The 18,850-nt window shown below is 29.3% G+C and overlaps 3 non-coding genes and 2 pseudogenes across 3 annotated transcripts; 3 read left to right on the top strand and 2 right to left on the bottom strand.

The window, feature by feature from the left end:
• Positions 1 to 1,619: 1,619 nt before the first annotated feature.
• Trnas-gcu (transfer RNA serine (anticodon GCU)) lies at positions 1,620 to 1,701 on the top strand. The gene has a single exon. It is a non-coding gene; the product is annotated as a tRNA-Ser (tRNA).
• A 2,992-nt stretch (positions 1,702 to 4,693) lies between these two features.
• LOC149886820 (uncharacterized) lies at positions 4,694 to 5,998 on the bottom strand (annotated as a pseudogene).
• A 3,889-nt stretch (positions 5,999 to 9,887) lies between these two features.
• On the bottom strand, positions 9,888 to 9,959 carry Trnaq-uug (transfer RNA glutamine (anticodon UUG)). The gene has a single exon. It is a non-coding gene; the product is annotated as a tRNA-Gln (tRNA).
• Positions 9,960 to 10,499: 540 nt separating this feature from the next.
• Positions 10,500 to 15,712, top strand: LOC149886818 (uncharacterized; annotated as a pseudogene).
• Positions 15,713 to 16,654: 942 nt separating this feature from the next.
• Trnaq-uug (transfer RNA glutamine (anticodon UUG)) lies at positions 16,655 to 16,726 on the top strand. The gene has a single exon. It is a non-coding gene; the product is annotated as a tRNA-Gln (tRNA).
• Positions 16,727 to 18,850: the final 2,124 nt, after the last annotated feature.

The raw sequence follows: 18,850 nt of genomic DNA, 5'->3' as shown, positions 1-18,850 counted from the left end.
CCCTATTCTGAAGTATTTGATATTTAGAATATATATATATATATATACACTATCGACAAAAAGAGGCAGGTTATGGTTTTATCTTTTTAAGATAAAAATATATTGAAATTGTTTATTTTCTTGACTTAAATGAGGGTTTTTATGTTTTTGTTCTGATTTTATGTTTTAGTTCTTGATTCTAGTATATCAGTAATTGTTTAGACCATTTTAGCATACTTTAATAAACAACAGGCACCTATCAGATTATACTCAAGTTATCTTATTTATTTATAAAATAAATGTTTGAATTTGATTATTCAATTAGAAAATCATAGTTGGTTCAAATCTATATTTCTTTGATAAAATAGTATTGTTAGTGGCTTTACTTCAATTACAATTAATAAACTTTTTAAGAACCTTTCTTTTTGTGTTAAGAAAAATTTTGATTTTTTTTGAAATTTTGAAAAAAGTTGATTTTTTATAATTAAAGTGTTGGTATAAAAAACGAAACCCTCTTTGTGGTAAACGAGAGAATTCTCGTTTACCACAAAGAGGGTTCAAATCTCAAGTCCAAAAGATCAAATCACAAGTCTGAATTTCAAAAAAAATGAAAATTTCAAGATGTTGTGTACAGATGACATTACAACAACACAAAGAGACTGCTACCAATACAAGTTAAAAACGCGCTGGATGACCTAAAAAAAAGAATAAATTTCAAGATAGAGAAATAAGAAAACTTTTCATATCGAATAGAAGATACACCGCCAAAAAAATCAGATCTGCGTACAATTAACTTAGCGATGTTAAGATTAGCACTTCCACTGTCAAGGATTGGATGAAGAAATTTGACATGTATGGGCGTATAGCTGCTCGTAAACCATTATCAAGACGAGTTAATAAGACAAAAAGGCTATAAAGTTATTGTGCTTAAAGACATGAAAATTGGTTATTTGAATTATGGAAAAAAGTCCTTTGGACAATGAGTCCAAATTCAAAGTTTTTGGTTCAAAACGTTGTTGAAGGAATAATGACAAAAGAAACTTATAAAGATTTTCGGAAAAAAAGACTTTTTAAAGAAATTTTGGAACATTAAGTACTGCCGTCTGGAGAGAGATTATTTTCGAGTCAGAATGTTTTCATGCATAGTAATTGTCCGAAACATACTAGCAAAATCTGCTAAAGCTATTTAGAAGATCTTCAAAGCCAGCAAATACTAAAAATGATGGAATGGCTACCACAATCATCAGATCCTTATCCGATAGAGTTATTATGGGAAGAACCTGGCAGAAATGTGCGAGAAAAGCAGCTATCTTCTATAAAAAAAACTTTAGCACATATTGCAAGTGAAACGGAATCTAATACAACCTGAAAAACCGCATAAATTGATTGAGCGTATGCCGAAGACCTGATCAGCTGTTATAAAGAATATAGGAAGTTATTTTGACGAACCTAAAATTTAATTAAGCATACGTTAAAAATGAAAATTATTGTTTAAAAAATTATTAATGATATTTAGTTCTTGTAAATATAACAGTTAGAATAAAAATTAGACCTTAAAAGATTTATTTATTCGCTTATTTCTAAAAAATCAGTAGTACTTATTAAAGTTAATATATTAAACATATTATAAAGTGTCAGTAGACGAGGTGGCCGAGTGGTTAAGGCGATGGACTGCTAATCCATTGGGCTCTGCCCGCGTGGGTTCGAATCCCATCTTCGTCGATGAAAGATACTTTTATTTTAAATAAATATTTTCATTTTTATTTTAAATTCATATTTGAATGGAATGCTGATACTTTAATAATATCAGAGCACTTATCTCAAAATATAACTGGATAGCGTATACGGAAAATCTTTTGAAGCCAGTTTTGACCTCCCAAGATGGCGGCGGAATTAAGGAATGGTGATATGAAAATTAAGAAATTGATGATAATCAAGTTTTATTTCTTAAGCTCAAATATTGATAAATATATAAGTTTCTAATAAAATCTAGTTTTTTTGTTTAAAATAAGATTTTTTTCATAAAAATAACGGAATATTACATATTTACATAAATTTCAAATATAAATATTTTTTTATTTAAGGTGGTTCCTACGTAATCAAAAAAGTTACTTTTTATTCATTAAGCATTAATTTTCTCAAAAGTAGGTACAGAATGTGTAAAAAAAAAAAAAATTTTCGAACACAAATAATATATTGATGATCACATAGAGGCCTATAATAGTCAAAATAACCCCTAAAAATTGAGTTTACTAGAAACACAATTACTCATGAGTAAAAGCTCATTTTACTTTCAAACTTGGTATACTTGTTCGTGCTACCTGCATCTAGTGCGTGAGTTTTTTTTATTAAAAGATCATGTTTCTACTAAAAGTTATGCTTCAAAGCAACTGTATTTTCGAAAAATGTGCTACTAGGCCTCTGATCTTAGTTCCCTAACCACAACTTACAAGTAATAAACTTATTTGAAAAAAGTTTCTCCTCCCTCTTTATGTAAGTCTTTATCCAATAAACCCTTCTTGATGGCTTTTAGTTTTTTTCTTTTTGATTTTGTCTTATCTGATGTTTTAATAAGTAAATTTTGGATGCTGCGTCGGTTCATTTTTTCAGATATAATATTAAAACAGACACCGGTCTGTATTCCAAGTTTTTCATACACTTAAAAAAGTCTAAATTGACCTTCGTTGAATTGAAGAATAGCACTATATACTCCTAACTGTAGAATTGACCTTTCTACAAAGACTTGCTCAGGACATTTCATCCAGATAATATTATTCAGGGACTCGTTAGCATTTTGAGTTTCCCCGTGGATGCACTTGCGAAGAAGATCATCATTCGAAAGATCTTGGAAAATCTTTGACAAGATAGGAAACATCCACTCTGGTAAATTAATTTTCTCTTTGTGTGTTTTTAAGTTTATTTTTCTTATAACTACACCACGATTCTTCTCCTGGTGGACAAAGCATGTGGCGCTTATCTAAGTTAGAAAAGTTGGTACAATAATGAAGGATAGCACCTATCCACTTTTTCATTGTGTAAATTTTTTCATCGTTAGTGCAATTTAATTTTAGACTTCTTCGAATGGCAATACCATAATAATTTGTTATTGAATTGATGGAATTGTTTGTCAATATTCCTTTTCTACCTAATGGTGTAGAGGTATTTTTATATTCTTGTACTAATGCCCTAAGTCGAAAACCTATTCGTTTATTTACATGTCCAACTTTGACGTATAAGGCAACATTAGAATAGCAAAAGAGATGTACTACTTAAAGTTTTAAAACATATTTAAGACATTAACTTAAAAAATAAAACGGTTGCTATAGCCGTTGCTAGGCACTAAAACTATACCTACCTGTATAAAATTAAAAATATTGTAAAAAGCATAAACAAACTTAAAAAAAAGTATATACCACGAGAAAGAGCGATAAATTTTACATTAGAATATCTAATTTGCCAAAAAATCAATTTTTGAAAAAATTTCGACTTTTGATTATGTAGGAACCAGCTTAACATAACATTCTTATAAAAAGTTGTTCTATATTAACTTTCTGCTTTTCGTTTTTTAGAATAAATATGATAAAATAAAAATTCTCAGTAAAACTAAGTACAAATTTTAATTTGCCTAAATTTAGTTTGTTCAATAATAGTGAAGAAAGAGTATTTGTTTGCTTGTGCAGAAATCTCAAAAATCAAATTTTTAGCATTTGTTATATAATTTATGTACCTTTTAGTTCTTAACTACCTAATGCGGTGTGCTAGAGGATTGATAACACAACAGCATGATAGGCAGCTGATTTTATTTTTAAGATAAAATATTTTTTAGGCATTAGTTTATCAGATAGGCACTACAAAATTATAAATGCTACATGAACTATCACGGCGATATCTTATTTTTATAAGATTTTTCTTTCCGTAATTTCAAGGCCTTCTTAAACAGGCCGCGACAGCGCATTTTCCGTAAAATTAGCGAAGGCCGACTCTTTTACGGTTAAAATTATTTTTTATCCTTGCTTTTGTAAACAAACTTTAGAAACAAATAAAGAGCTTTATTAGGACAAAATATTTTGATTAAATTTCGTAAGCAAATATTGTAGGAATTTTTTTTTACGTTAATTGAAATAAAAATTTAAAGAATTTAGCTAAAAATGACTAAATCTCATTTTTATAACTATATGTTTATTTTAGCTGTTTAACACTTGTAATACAAATAATATATATATATATATATATATATATATATATATATATATATATATATATATATATATATATATATATATATATATATATATATATATATATATATACACTTTTGATATGTTTTAAAAATATGGAACTTAGATTAGTTCTTTGAACAGGGGAAGACTAAGAGAACCTTTTAACAATTTAGTCTACTTTGTTATTTATGTTTTTTTATATTTGAAGTGACACTTGTGAATAAAATTTCACTATTGCTGTGCAAGAGAGGATTAATTGACATTTTTATTAACTGCAATAGTAAATTTCAATTGCTTGTTCGAAGTGTTAAAAAAGTTTGCTGCATTTTGGCAAACATTTTTTTAAACAATTATTGTAAAAAACACTCTGAAGATTTTGGGAAGGAATGTTTAATAAAATAAGCAAAACTTTCAACTTTAAAATAAATTAAAAAAGTCACATTAATTTTAATAAAATAAAGTTAACATATATATATATATGTTTTGATATATTTTTAAAACATATCAAAAGTGTCTGTTTCTTCTAAAATTGAATATAATTCTGGAAGTTTATAAGCAATAAAACCTGCAATATATAAAAGCCCTTGTTTGCATTCATTTGGCAACTGAACCTCACAATTTTCACATATTGACATATCAAACTTCACATCAACTTCACAGTTATAACAGTGGTGGTGAGCAGGAGGAAATATTGTAAAATCTAGCAACTTTCCAATTTTGTCGATTCTAAATTTTTGAATAACATTTTGTACAGTTATTAGATATGTGCCACCTGACCCTTGCTAATATTTCCTAAACTGTTTTTCTAGTGCATCTGATTGCATATGTCCTAGCAATACATAAGATACACTGCAATTCAACAAATACTTGGCACAGCTTGCTAATCTTTTAGAAGTTTTTTGCAAAGCACTCGCAGTATCCATTGTTAACCTTTTCTCTCTTAATTTTGAATTTACCCATTTCAAATTTTCAGCAAAATAAGAAATATAGTTCTCTAAGAAGTCTATTTGCCAATCATTGACTGAAGTAATAGGCTTTCTTCGAATATCATTTAAACTAATATCTAGACCTTTTGCTTTGCTGTTGACAATAAGCCATCACTTAACAACTGTTTCAATAAAAAGTGCAGTATCTTTAGCTTCAGGAATTTTTACATGAAATGCTGCAACTGTTTCATCACAAAAAACTTTGAGAACTGATCCAAAATTTTGTCATTCAATTGGTTTTGGTGACTTGAAGCCTAATATAACTTGCTGGCTTAGAATCTGTTTCATTATTAATAACATAACTAACAGCATTCTCCATTTGAGAATAATATTTAATAATTCCTTTGTTTAAAAAAGAAAAAAAATATGTTCGGAATCTTCTAAAGTTATATATATTGAAAACTTAGGTACTGGTCCACAATGTTTATATGATATTAAAGATATATTTTTTTCTTTTTCAACAAAATAAAATTTTTCTTCATGGTTATTTATGATTTACTTCAAATTTTTTAAAATTGAATTAAATTGAATAGCGTCCATTTTTTTGAAGTTTTCGAACTCATCTGGTAAACTATTTCTTTCAGAGTACATTAACCCAGTGACATCTTGTTTTCTAGACACTATTGGAATACAAGACACTGGTATACCTTTAAAGACTGATGGAGGATGCACTGGAACAAAACTACCACCTTTGACTTTTTTTAATTCTGCATCTTTAGGCTAGTGCTGAGCACAAATTCACTTATAATCTGTAAACACAAAGTTTGCATTTGGAAGTTTTTTAATCCATAACTCCTCAGATTCAGAGACAAAGACATACCAATTTTATCTTCACCATTTTTTAAAACGCATTCAAACATTGGCTGACCATTTCCTGACTCTAAAACATTGCAAAAACAATCAAACTGATCACTTTCAGTTATAATTTTCTGGAGTTCACTGCAGCCTTTATTGCATTTATAAGACCCTGAATAAAATTCTTCAACAGATACTCCAATATTCACTACACTATCCCATTATAACTTTTTCATCTAAATAAGAAGAACTATTAATTACTAATAGTTAATTAATTCCAATTATACTATTACAGCTCGAAGAACCATAACCTTATTTTCTCTTCACTTACTTTGAAATTATAGAAAATAACTTAATTTTTGTAAACTTCGTTTACGATTTGAGATATCAAAAATTTACTTCAAATAAAGAAAGAAAAAGTAAGAACACCAAGTTTTATAAAACGAAACAAAATACAGAAAGAAATTATTTCGTTATTTATTTAAACAAAATACAGATACGCATACAGATACAGATAATTTCTTTAAAGTAAAATAATTTTGCAGACCTGGAATCTTGTGACGCATTTGGCTAAAAGTTCTAAAGTAAGACTGATTTTTTAAATAGTAAATTCTACATAATAAAAATAACAAACCTTTCTCTTTCTACTTTTCTTAATAAAACAGGTTTTATTTTTCCTAATTGTCAAAAAAAAAATCGAAATTCCTTAGTTCCTTCGTGAGTATTTTTAAATGCCCCCGAACGTCGATAATCTTAAAAGTGAATTTTATTTGCATGGTTTCGTCAAAACAACATTTTTTTTTGAAAACAAAATAACAACGTTCTGACTATATAACGCACAAGTTTATGTTTACAAAGTAAGGTGAATTCGCATTGTATATGACATTTTAAATAGGTTACATGGAGTTGTTTCACTATTCGGTAATTTTTAGATCCACGGATATTAGGAAAATCTATATACGAAAGATCGCCGTGTATTAGCTGAGCGCTGTGATTACACACAACTTAGAGGTTCCTTCTAGAGTTATTATATATATATATACATATATATATATATATATATATATATATATCATAAAAATATTTTTCTTGGTTTTTGAATATGATAAGTTTTGTTAATTGCTTCCTAAGCTTTTTTCCAGTTATTTTGGCATTTTGTTCTTTACCCAGGTGATAAAAACGTATTTTTGCATAGTTTTCTGAAAAAAGTTTAATCAGTGCAAATAAATGGTTATCAGTTATAGCAGTCAAACATATGAGAAGTTTGTTCATTAAATATTTTTGAGTAATCAACTGATCTCAAAACAGCACTAGAAATGGCATTTTGAATTCCTATTTCATTTGGAGGGTTGCCATTTATTGAGGCAAGCAACCTTTGGAAACATCTTTCAGTTTCTTCGCATATAATAACAACACTTTTGGTTGGTTTAATTAAACCTCCTCTGTCTTTGGAATATTACAAAGACTAATATGTAAGTAAAATAACATATATTAAAAAGTAATATTTTGTACTCAGGTTGTTAGGAAAGTTCGTAGAACTTCATCTATAAAGATACAATGAGACAGGAAATAATTAAATGTTTACATATCATTTTAAACTGTGTTTAATTATGAACATTTTAAGCACTTGTTGAAATATTTTGAATGTTTATTAAAAAAGTTATTTAAATTTTATTATATACGTTTAAAAGAAAAAATTTAAAAATGGAAAAATTTGAATATCGAACATATACTAAAACCCGTGCTTTACTTGAAGTTTCAGCACAAGCCATAACCAATGAGCTGGTTTTAGTTCATGCCCAGCAAGCACACAAAGTTGAAACAACGTTGAAATAACGTTGATCAACGTCGATCAACGTTATTTCAACGTTGTTTCAACGTTGTGTGCTTGCTGGGTGGTGACCAAGCTCCAAAATATAGTACAATTGCCAAATTGGCTACTTTATTTAAAGATGGTAGAGAGAGTCTCGAAGATGATTCTCGCTCAGGGCAGCCTCAAACTACGTATACAGCTGAGAATATTGAACCTGTGCGAGCCATTATTGAAGAAAATCCGCATGCAACACATGATATAATTGAAGCCCTGACATCGATTAATCGTTTTATATTCAACGAAATCGTTCACAACGCACTTAAAAAAAGAAAACTAACATCACGTTGGATACTCAACGAGTTAACCGATCAAAATCGCAAGAATAGAGTTGAGGCATGTAAGGAAAATTTAGCCCTTTTCAGAAACAGCCCATGGAGACTGTGATATTATTCCAGGGGATGAGTCATGGTTTTATTTGAGACAAGTTGGGTACAAGTTGGCTAACGCTAGTTGGGTCGATGAAGGTGAAAGTCCAAGAACTATAGTAAGATGCGACAGGTTTCAGCCAAAAAACATGTTCTACATCTTCTTCAAAACAACAGGTATTGTTCATTTGGGTTATGTTGAAAAGGGAGACACCATTACTAGCAAATATTATATAGAAAATTGTTTGAAACCTCTTATATGCGAAATAAATAAGTAAAGACCTAAAACAGGCACTCAAAATTTAAAATTTCTCTATGATTTTCTAAATAATTTGCTTAAACATAAATTATTTAAAGCATAAGTTATAATTTCTTTAAAAATTAAAGCTAAAATTTTAAATAATTTTTACTTTTAGAAAAATCAAAAACTTTCTCCCAACTTTTAAATTTGGAGATAGAACAAAATAATTCTAACCTCGCGAAATGGTTTGAAAGGATGCAACTTCCTAAATATTTAATATTCTTATTAAATATTATATCCTTTAATTAAATTTATGTATTAGTAATCCAGGAAGGAACCCCTGAGTTGTGTATACTCACAACACTCAGCTAATAGCTCATGCAGCATGAACATATCTGGTATCTTGCTACAAAAAATGAAAATATAAAATTTGTCAAAATTGTAAGTAGACACCACTGCCGCTTACCATACAGTTATGTTATCAACCTGCTACCACACTGCATTGGGTAACTAAGAACTAAAATGTAAATAAATTATGCATAAATATTATTTAGTCGTAAATTGCATTTAAAAAGTATATCGAATATTTTGTACCTTAATATTTAAATAACTTCTTTAATTGTCTGATTTTTTTGGGAAATCATTTCATTTCTTTAAAACTTTTAAAACTTTATTTCATAGTCAAGTTTTTCTTTCAAAACTTTGTTTAATTATTTTCTTTCATATTTCTGTAAAAAGCCTTATAAAATGTACACCGCTAAGAGCTCCCATCGCCGCCATCTTAGGAGGCCAACATTGGCTTCAAATTTTTTTGAAAAAGACAATTCAATACGCTATCCAGTTATACTTTGAGATCAGTATATCAGCAATCGCGACCAAATTTAAAGTGGAGTGAGCCCATTTACAACCACTATAGGTGGATACTTTATTTAGACGAAAAAAGTCATTATCAAGCGTTAGTGTTTGGTTTTTCCTTTTATTTTAACGAATAATAATGAATAAAGAACAAATTTCTATATCAATTTTTTAATATAAATCAAATTTACTAAAGTTTATTAAAATAAAACTCTTCATACGTTTAAAACAGCCAGGTTTTTGTTATGACATGTTTATATTCGTACTTAAAATTGTGTGTTAAAATTTGTTTTAATCAAATTAAATTGGTTTAAATCGAAAGGCAACTCTCTTCATGTCTTAAAGGTTGAAATAAAACAACTCTAAGGTTTGCGAGGTAACGCAATTTTTTTTTCGAAATCCTGTAACTTTGCTTGTCTGAATATATAAATTATTTTAAATTAGATTTATTTTAAATAACTTTTACATTAATTTTTATTTTAATTGTTATTATTTGTTAAAAACCAAAAAACCAAATGCCAGCATTAAGACTTTGGGACCAAAAAACTTTGAGGTTTTACAATGAAAATACGAAGGTCCTACCGAGATTTGAACTCGGATCGCTGGATTCAAAGTCCAGAGTGCTAACCATTACACCATAGAACCCATATGCCATTCTCTAAAAAATTTATATTTTATTAAAAAAATTTAAACTAAGAATTTAAATTTGTTTTGAACACTAGAAATATGATTTTCTTTCTTCAAAAATCTAAAAAGACTTAATAAGTTTAATGTGAAGATCATTTTTTTGGTGCAAGGAGGCAAGCGAAGGAAAATAGTTTTGGAAGAATACGAGTACGCGGCCGCATCGGATCCTGTGTTAAAGGGACCCCTCGAGCCCTATAGAAGGCTTGAGGTAGCTAAAAAACTATGATTTTGTTTTGTTTGTTGAGCTTTTTAGCTCTAAGTTCATATTTTTTTATAATACAAACAAAATAATTAGCTAGGTTTATTTAGCATTACTTAAAGTTTCACGCATTAGGGTAATTTTATGTAAAAGTAGAACAAAAAATTAAAATTTTCCGCTCATCCCCTCAGATTTCCATTACATAGGTTTTTGTTTGAAGAGAATATTGTTGTCATCTCATCGATTTGTTGCAAGAAAACTACAGTTTCAGATTAAATACCTACTATGAAATCATTGAAATGACTGTCTGCAGCAGAGAATCGAAAGTTTGCATGTTTCACCGATGCAACAGTTGTCCCAGCATACAAGCTGCCCAACATTTCTTACAACAGTATCTGATACAAGATGAGGATCCAGAAGAGCAATATAAAAATGGTGAAAGTGATAAAAATGAACTATCAACAGTAGATTTCAAACAGTGAATAACAACACATAGAATTGACCTATTAACAATGAAGCTTCAATCAAGTGAATTCATTGAGCTTCTGTGTGAAAAGCTTGATAAAATAATTTTATTCATTACTTTTATTCACAAAGTCACAATCAAGCTATCCAAAGCATCTTAAAGAGACAATTAGTCCTGATGAGGCAATTGTTCTGGTAGATTTTGCAGAGAATTACACTTTTGTAGTAGAAGATGATATACAAAGCTACCATTGGAGCAAAAAACAATCTTCCCTTCAACCAATTGTCATCTATTACATGAAAGAGAAATTGGGGCCATCTTCTTTTTGAATAATCTCAGATGATTTAAACCATGATGTTGGATTTATCCATGAAGTTATGCATCAAACAATTGATTATATCAAGACTAATCTTTGTCTCATAATCACAAAAATTCATTGTTTTTCTGATGGCTGTTCAGGAAAAAGCAACAAAGCTATAAAAGCTACAGACATTTTCATAATTTATGTCACCATGTTGAAGATTTTTTGGTAAGTTGCATCTGGAAGTTCTTTGCAGCAAGCCATATCAAATCACCATGTGAAAGTGTTGGTGGTACTGTAATTACAGTTGGCATTTGGGCATCCAACGACGTCCAGCGGACGTCCTAATTGGACATAGGGCGTCTATTTAGTACGTCCAATGGGCGTCCAGTAGACTTCCGAATGAAACACCCTTCGCCCATCCATATTAAACGTCCACGGACGTCCTTTTTAGACACTTTTAGGACGAATTACGACGTCTGGTGGGCGTCCAAATTAAACTTATGGTCGTTGTATTCGAGCATTACTGACACTAAAATATAAGAATAATTACTTTTTTGAAGTTAAAAATATATTTAAAAGTTTAAATACAGATTAGATAATGTAAATGCTACAACAAAAAAAATAATAACTTTTACATGATTTAATTTCTTCTTTTTGCAATTTAGGCATTGCTCGTTTTAACAAGACGCCAACGAGTGTCTCGATATTGCTTCACAGCGTAAGCGCTTTTTAAACTTGCAACATTCTGCAACTTTGAAATGGGTTATTTTCTCTTTATTTTTGGATTCACCACCCTCAAAAATGGTCAGGTAGCAAATTTCAGCCAATGTCCTCCACTATAACTTGAATTATTTAGGAAAAAGTACCACTAAAATATCCTTAATGAAGAATATTTGCCCAAAAAATGGCATTTTCAGTCTAAAGTTCAAAATAGTATATCTTTACAATGATTCAAAATACCAAAACCGTCTTTTATACAAAGGTGGTTTAACATCTCTTCTTTTATCTGAAAAAAACAAAAAAAACAAGCCCATGAAAGTTGGCCAACTTTAGAAATTAGTGAAAGTGTAACCCATGGTGAAAAAACATAAAATTTTACATACATACACACACAATACATATACATATACATTAGGGGTAGTCAGTTTGAGGAAATTTTCAAATCTAAAATACCATACACTCTAGATTTGGGGCAAATGTTAAAAAAACAACTCCCAAAAAATTTCAGCTCAACAGGTCCACTCTATCTGTACCCCCTAAGCACTTTTCAGGAAAAAAAATTCTCAAAAACAGCCGATTTTGCAGGTCCAGGGGGAAAGTTAAATGAAAAAAATTAAAAATTTTTTTTTTTCTGGGATGTTTATTTTTACCTATATATTTTAGCAAAAATACATGGTCTCGTAGTTTTTTTAAAAAAAAAGTTTTTGTATTTAGATTTGAAAAAATTACAATATTATAACTTTTTTAAAAAAAAAGTTTTTGTATTTAGATTTGAAAAAATTACAATATTTGATAACATACTTACCGTATTGTTACTGACATAGGATTATAACTATATATCCAAAATAAATATTTTTTACTTTTTTAGTTAATAATGTAAATCTACAATAAAATTTAGTAATTTCTATAAGGTGGAGATTTGACGAGACCCAGCTTTAGTAGCTTAAAGAACAATTGAACGGTTCCATTTGTTATAGTTGTAAATTATTTTACAATAATTATTTTAAGTTTGATTTTTTAGGTCAGTAAAAGTTAAATAGATTAATCTAAGTATGTATAAAGAAGAAGAGTGTGGTCAGAAAGTAGGAAGTAAAAGAACACTAAGATCTAAAAAAAACTATTCATTATCGAAAAAGCAAAGCCAGCCATTAAAGGTAATAATTAGTTTTAGAATCTCTTAAGCTAAAAAATTTAGCTAAACTTTTTGTTTCTTATTTTTTTTAAATAAAGCTGTCAGCTTCCAACAGGGATGGAAATACTGCAGCACTTAGCTTACAACCAATCATTTTTCCCAAGAACATCAAAAAAAGCCACTATTCTTGCTTGTCCTCCTCAGAAAAACTTTGAAAGATGTGCAATAAAAAGTAAATGTGATTGTATTTTGGCCAAGGTAAAAGCGCCATGGATTAAAGCTGGATTTTTTATACTAAATGATCAAAGTCTAGTGAAAAATCTTTCAAATCTGGACAATGAATATTCAAAACTTAAGAAGCATGAAAAAAGGGGATCCGCTGCAGATTTGGCAAAGCAACAAGATTTTAAAGTTTACCTGAACAAAATATTCTGGGCTGGCATTCCTGATCTTAGGAATACAATAAAAAATGACAAAAAAAGATCTGATTTAGACAAGCTTGAGGATTTGGAGTCTCTTGAGGACCAAGAAGGGGAAAGAAGACTTATGCTTGGATCAGAAGATAAGAAGTACAGAAAAATAGTATGTATTTCTTTTAAACCAAAAAACAAAAGATTGCTAGGCTTTCTAACCAACTTACTTACAATTTACATGCCACTTAAGACGGTTTAAAATAAAAATAGCTGAACCAAAAAAACGATGTTCACTCACTATTTCAATCTCTCGTATAATTAAATTAAACTAATGAGTAGAGAATTTTTTGTTACATTTTTAGGCAATGGAGAGTAGCAGAAAGAGAAAGCAGTCAGTGAAACAACGGTGTAAAGAATTAGAGGGTACAACTAATGTTGAGAATAATAAAAATACTAGTGAGGACTCCTTGAGTGATACTGATTTTGATCCTGGAGAGTGGTTTAAAAGAAAACCTTCACAACAAAAAGTCACTGCTGAAATTCCCATAGATGTTTTTGCTGGTAATGTAGCTCTAATGGCTACAATCAGTGATATTTCTCCAAGTGTTTTACATAAAGTTACAGGTGCAATTCTAACTCAATCAGGAGCTGATCTGACAGATTTAAAATGTAGCCAGTCTACAGCAGCTAGAAAAATGAAACATGCAAATCATAATATATGCATGATATCAAAAGAAGATGTTCAACAAGCATTGAATGAATCCCCATACCCATGCATAGTGCATTTTGATGGCAAAACATTAATTGAACTAAACAAAGGAAAAAAAATTAAAACTGACAGACTAGCTGTACTCGTAAATATTGAAGGTGAGACACACTTGCTTGGAGTACTTCCTTTACCATCATCCTCTGGTGAAGATCAGTGCAATGGTGTTATGAACATTCTTAAGGAGTATAACCTTGAATCCAAAGTAGGAGGAATATGTTTTGATACAACTGCAAGTAACACTGGGTTAAAGAAAGGTTCTTTAATTAGAATATCCAACAATATAGACAAATATCTTTTACTTATTGCATGCAGACATCATGTATGTGAATTAAGAATGGTTCATTTTTGTAATTTTGTTTCAGATGAACTGTAGTTGCGTCATTGTGTAATTCATTGTGCACAATGAATATGTAGTTCAATGACTATATATGGCTCGTTGTGCATAATTCATTGTGCACAATGAATTAAGAAATGATATTTAAATTGTAAAAGCGAATGAACGTGAGGATGAAATACATAACGTATATAGAATGTAGTCGTCTTAATATTACATGAACATTCCAAAGGAACAGATAATCCCATCTTTAAGAAATTAAAAACAAATTTTGAAAATTACAACCAAAATTTTAATTACAACCAAACAGAACTGATAAAGTTTGATTGGAAAGTAGTAAGGGGAACCATTCTTGAGAAAGCTGCGCAAGAGTCTTTGAACTTTTGCCACGAATATATTACAAAGGGAAAAGAAAATAAAGATTTTATCAGAGATGATAGAAAGGAGCTTGCAGAACTCGTCGTAATTTACCTTTCTTCTTCTTCATTAACACTAAGAAAACCTGGAGCAGTTCATCATGCTAGGTTCTTATTCAAAGCACTTTACTACCTAAAGCTACAGCTTCTTTCCAGCCATCTTGAGTTTGTAAACCAGAACAATAAACTCAAGACATAAATCAGGCTAATAAGTGAATTTACAGTTTGCTTTTATGCCAAATGGTATTTACAGGCTAATGACGCTATTAGAGCTCCCTTTCTTGATATAAAAGCAATACACCAAATGCAACAGTACTGAAAACTTTGTGCCAAACCAGATGCTGTCGATGCAATTTTAAACTCTTTTTACAAACATAGTTGGTATTTAGATTCAACAATGATTACTCTTGTTCTGTTGGATGATAATATGTCATTTGAAGAGAAAGCAAATCTTGCAAAAGCAATTTTAACTTTTAAAACGCCGATTTCATCATGGTACAATACCAAAAACAAATCAAAAATAGATATAAAAGATAAAACAAAAATGGGAAACGAAATTAGTGAACATCCTTTTTCACTTGCTCTTTTGATTGATGAATTTTCATATCTAATGTTTGATAGAATTGGATTAGAGGAACAAAGGATAAAAGATTGGCTTTCGCTTTCCCCTGAGTTTTGGTTTACTCAATCTGCTTTTGAAAGCTTTCAGAATAATGCCAAATCTTTAATTGTAGTAAATGATCATTCAGAAAGATCTGCTGGAATGATGCAGCAATTTATTCACCGATACAATAATGAGGAAGATAAACATAACACATTGCTAACTGTTGAAAAAGTTCGTTGTGCTTTCAGAACACCTGGAAGACGTTCAAATAAACTTTCTAAAAGTAAATTTGCAGAAAGCTTATCTTCACTTGAGAGGAAGAAAAGGGGTGAAAATGAACTTAAACACAACTGAATTTCTTTGCTTTTGAAACTTAATCCAATAATATGAAACTATTATCAAGAATTGTAAAGTTTTCAAATCTAAATACAAAAAAAAAATTTTTGTTTTAAAAACTACGAGACCTTGTATTTTTACTAAAATATATAGGTAAAAATAAACATCCCAGAAAAAAAAAAAATTTCAAATTTTTTTCATTTAACTTTCCCCCTGGACCTGCAAAATCGGCTGTTTTTGATGGTTTTTGAGAATTTTTTTTCCTAAAAAGTGCTTAGGGGGTAAGGATAAAGTGGACCTGTTAAGCTAAAATTTTTTGGGAGTTGTTTTTTTAACATTTTCCCCAAATCTAGAGTGTATGGTATTTTAGATTTGAAAATTTCCTCAAATTGACTACCCCTAATATACATACATTATATATATATATATATATATATATATATATATATATATATATATATATATATATATATATATATATATATATATTTATATTTATATATATATATATATATATAATCATACTATTATTAAACTTTTTCCTCATTAAAAGACTTTTAAGTTAGTTGACTAAATCCACAAACCATGAATTTGAGCAAATTTTAGTAAAGGCAAAATTCTTTCGCCAAGGAAACTTCTCCGAAATTTCAAAAAATAAAAGAATTAAACTAATTTATAAATAAAATTTAAATTTACAAATAAAAAAATTAAGTTAAAACATTTTAATTATGAAGTCAAGGAAAAGATATCTTTTTTCAATTTATTTTTAAATAAAGCTAAACAATCGTTAGAATGTTGTTTTAAACATTTTTTTACCCCTCTCTTTTTATTTGTTTATTTTTTGTCAAGCTCTACTTTTATTAGATTTAACCTTTAACTTTTTATGAATATTAAAAAATCAAAAACATTTACATGTGGTATATAAAAGTTTTAATAATTATGTATTTTAAATTGGAATGTGGTTCTATGGTGTAATGGTTAGCACTCTGGACTTTGAATCCAGCGATCCGAGTTCAAATCTCGGTAGGACCTCTTCCTTTTATATTTTTTTTATGGATTGGTTTTTATTGATTTTATTATTGAATCGCTGATTTGAATAACAACACAAAATTTATTACTTTTTATAAAAATAAACTGGCTATTTTAAGATCATTCCCTTTGGCTGGCCATTAATAAATTTTATCATAAAAACCAATACACATTTTTTTTTCATAAGAAATCATGCAAATGAGCTAGCACTATAAAATTTCTTATTTTAAGGGTAATTTTTTACAACTCTAATACTAAAAGCTTCTAAAGAGTTTCTTAAGTTTCAGATTATCAATAAAGAGAAAAAGTAAATAAAATACACTTTGAAAACCTGGCAACAAATAAAATAAAAATGTTTTGCAGTTGTAAAATTGATAATATGCCAACAAATAAGATAAAATGTTTTTCAGTTGTAAACTAAAATTATTTGAATTCATGGGCGCCGGTGTAGGAGGTACGAAGTACTTAACCGGTACGGATCACTGTACAGTAACTCCTACCTGACGGCACCGATCACTTGACAAGTGATTCCTACCTAGGTGCCGAACACTCTACATGGGTACCGAACACTTAACATATTATTTTCGTCTTGTAAATGTCATAAAAAAAAGTATCAAACTTGGAAAAAGATACGAAAAACATATGTTCACTAGCCGTATAGTTTAAACAAAATTTTAAAATCAAACTTTTGAAATTTAGTAATTATAACTTTTTTTTTGTGTAGTAACTTTTTTAGATCAAATTAAGATTATTAAATACTAGATTTTATAGCTGTTTTAAAGTGATAATCATTCTATAACGTTCTATTAAATAATTATGGGAGCATTTTAAATTATTTCTTTCAATATTGTTTACATTTTATTCTACATTTATCATAATTATATTTTACATTTTATGTGTTATGGACATGGATATGTTATAGACATGTATGTGCTATAAACACTTATATTTTAGTATAAAATGGAAGAAATAAATTCAACTGAGGTCGATGACTCAAAATTATCTGAAAAAATAATTAAAGAACCAAACTTTTGTGAGATTGAGAATTATTTATTATCAGGAATTTTTCCTGAACATTTACAAGGAAGAGAAAACATAGGTAATAAAACAAACTTTAAAAAACAAAGTGACAGGTTTGTAATTGTTAATGGTATGTTACATTACAAATATAGAAAAATCATGAAAGTTACTTCTGGTCCAGAGACTTTATTTGTCGTCAAAGATCAAATATCTCGTGATCAGTACAAAAAAGCAGCACATGATGGGTTAGGTACATCAACTGAATCGAAGGCTATAGGTGGACATGTAGGGAGGGATAAAACAATATGGAAATTGATTGATTCAGGATATTGGTGGCCTAATATGAATAAAGATGTTAGAAATTATGTTGCCACTTGTATATCTTGTCAAAAATCAAATTCAAAAATGAAAAAAGTCTCTCCAGAGTTGCATCCAATACCAGTTCCAACAAAAGTATGGCATCAAATTGGTGTTGATCTCTGTAGTCTTCCTAAAAATCCAGAAGGTTACATTGGCATTTGTGTAGTTGTTGATTACTTCTCAAAATGGATCGAAGCAAAGCCTATTTATAACAAAAGTGCTGAAGAGGTATCCAGATTTCTTTATGAACTCATTTGTCGTCATGGTTGTGCATCAATTCAAATTAATGATCAAGGTCAAGAATTTTGTAATAAAGTTTCTGAAAATTTGTTAAATCTTACTGGAACCTGTCAACGTATTACTTCTGCTTACCATCCTCAAGCAAATGGTCTGGTTGAAAGAGCTAATAGAACTATACAGGGTTCTATGCTTAAAGTCCTGAATGGAGAGCAAGAAAAATGGCCTTGTTCATTAGATGGCATACTGTTTGCATTTCGAACAACTCGCCATAAGTCAACAGGTGTCACTCCCTTTCAAGTTATGTATGCAAGGGAGCCAGTCTTACCCATACATTGCATAAAAGATGATCAAAGCTTAATTCATGATGTACCTGTTGATTTAGAAAGAGAAGAAGGTATTTATTTTAATAATGAATGAATTTAGTTTATTAAATTTTACTTAACTCATTTAGTTTTTATTTTAAGGTATTTTGGAACAGGCTGATTTGCACGAAAACTTAAAACGAAT

The sequence above is a fragment of the Hydra viridissima genome, unplaced genomic scaffold (genome assembly GCF_058129835.1).
Source record: "Hydra viridissima isolate aposymbiotic clone 2 unplaced genomic scaffold, HvirCarnegie_v1 scaffold_6, whole genome shotgun sequence".
Taxonomy (NCBI): domain Eukaryota; kingdom Metazoa; phylum Cnidaria; class Hydrozoa; order Anthoathecata; family Hydridae; genus Hydra; species Hydra viridissima.
Note: the sequence above shows the minus strand (reverse complement) of the source record. Positions and strands in the feature narration are given on the sequence as shown.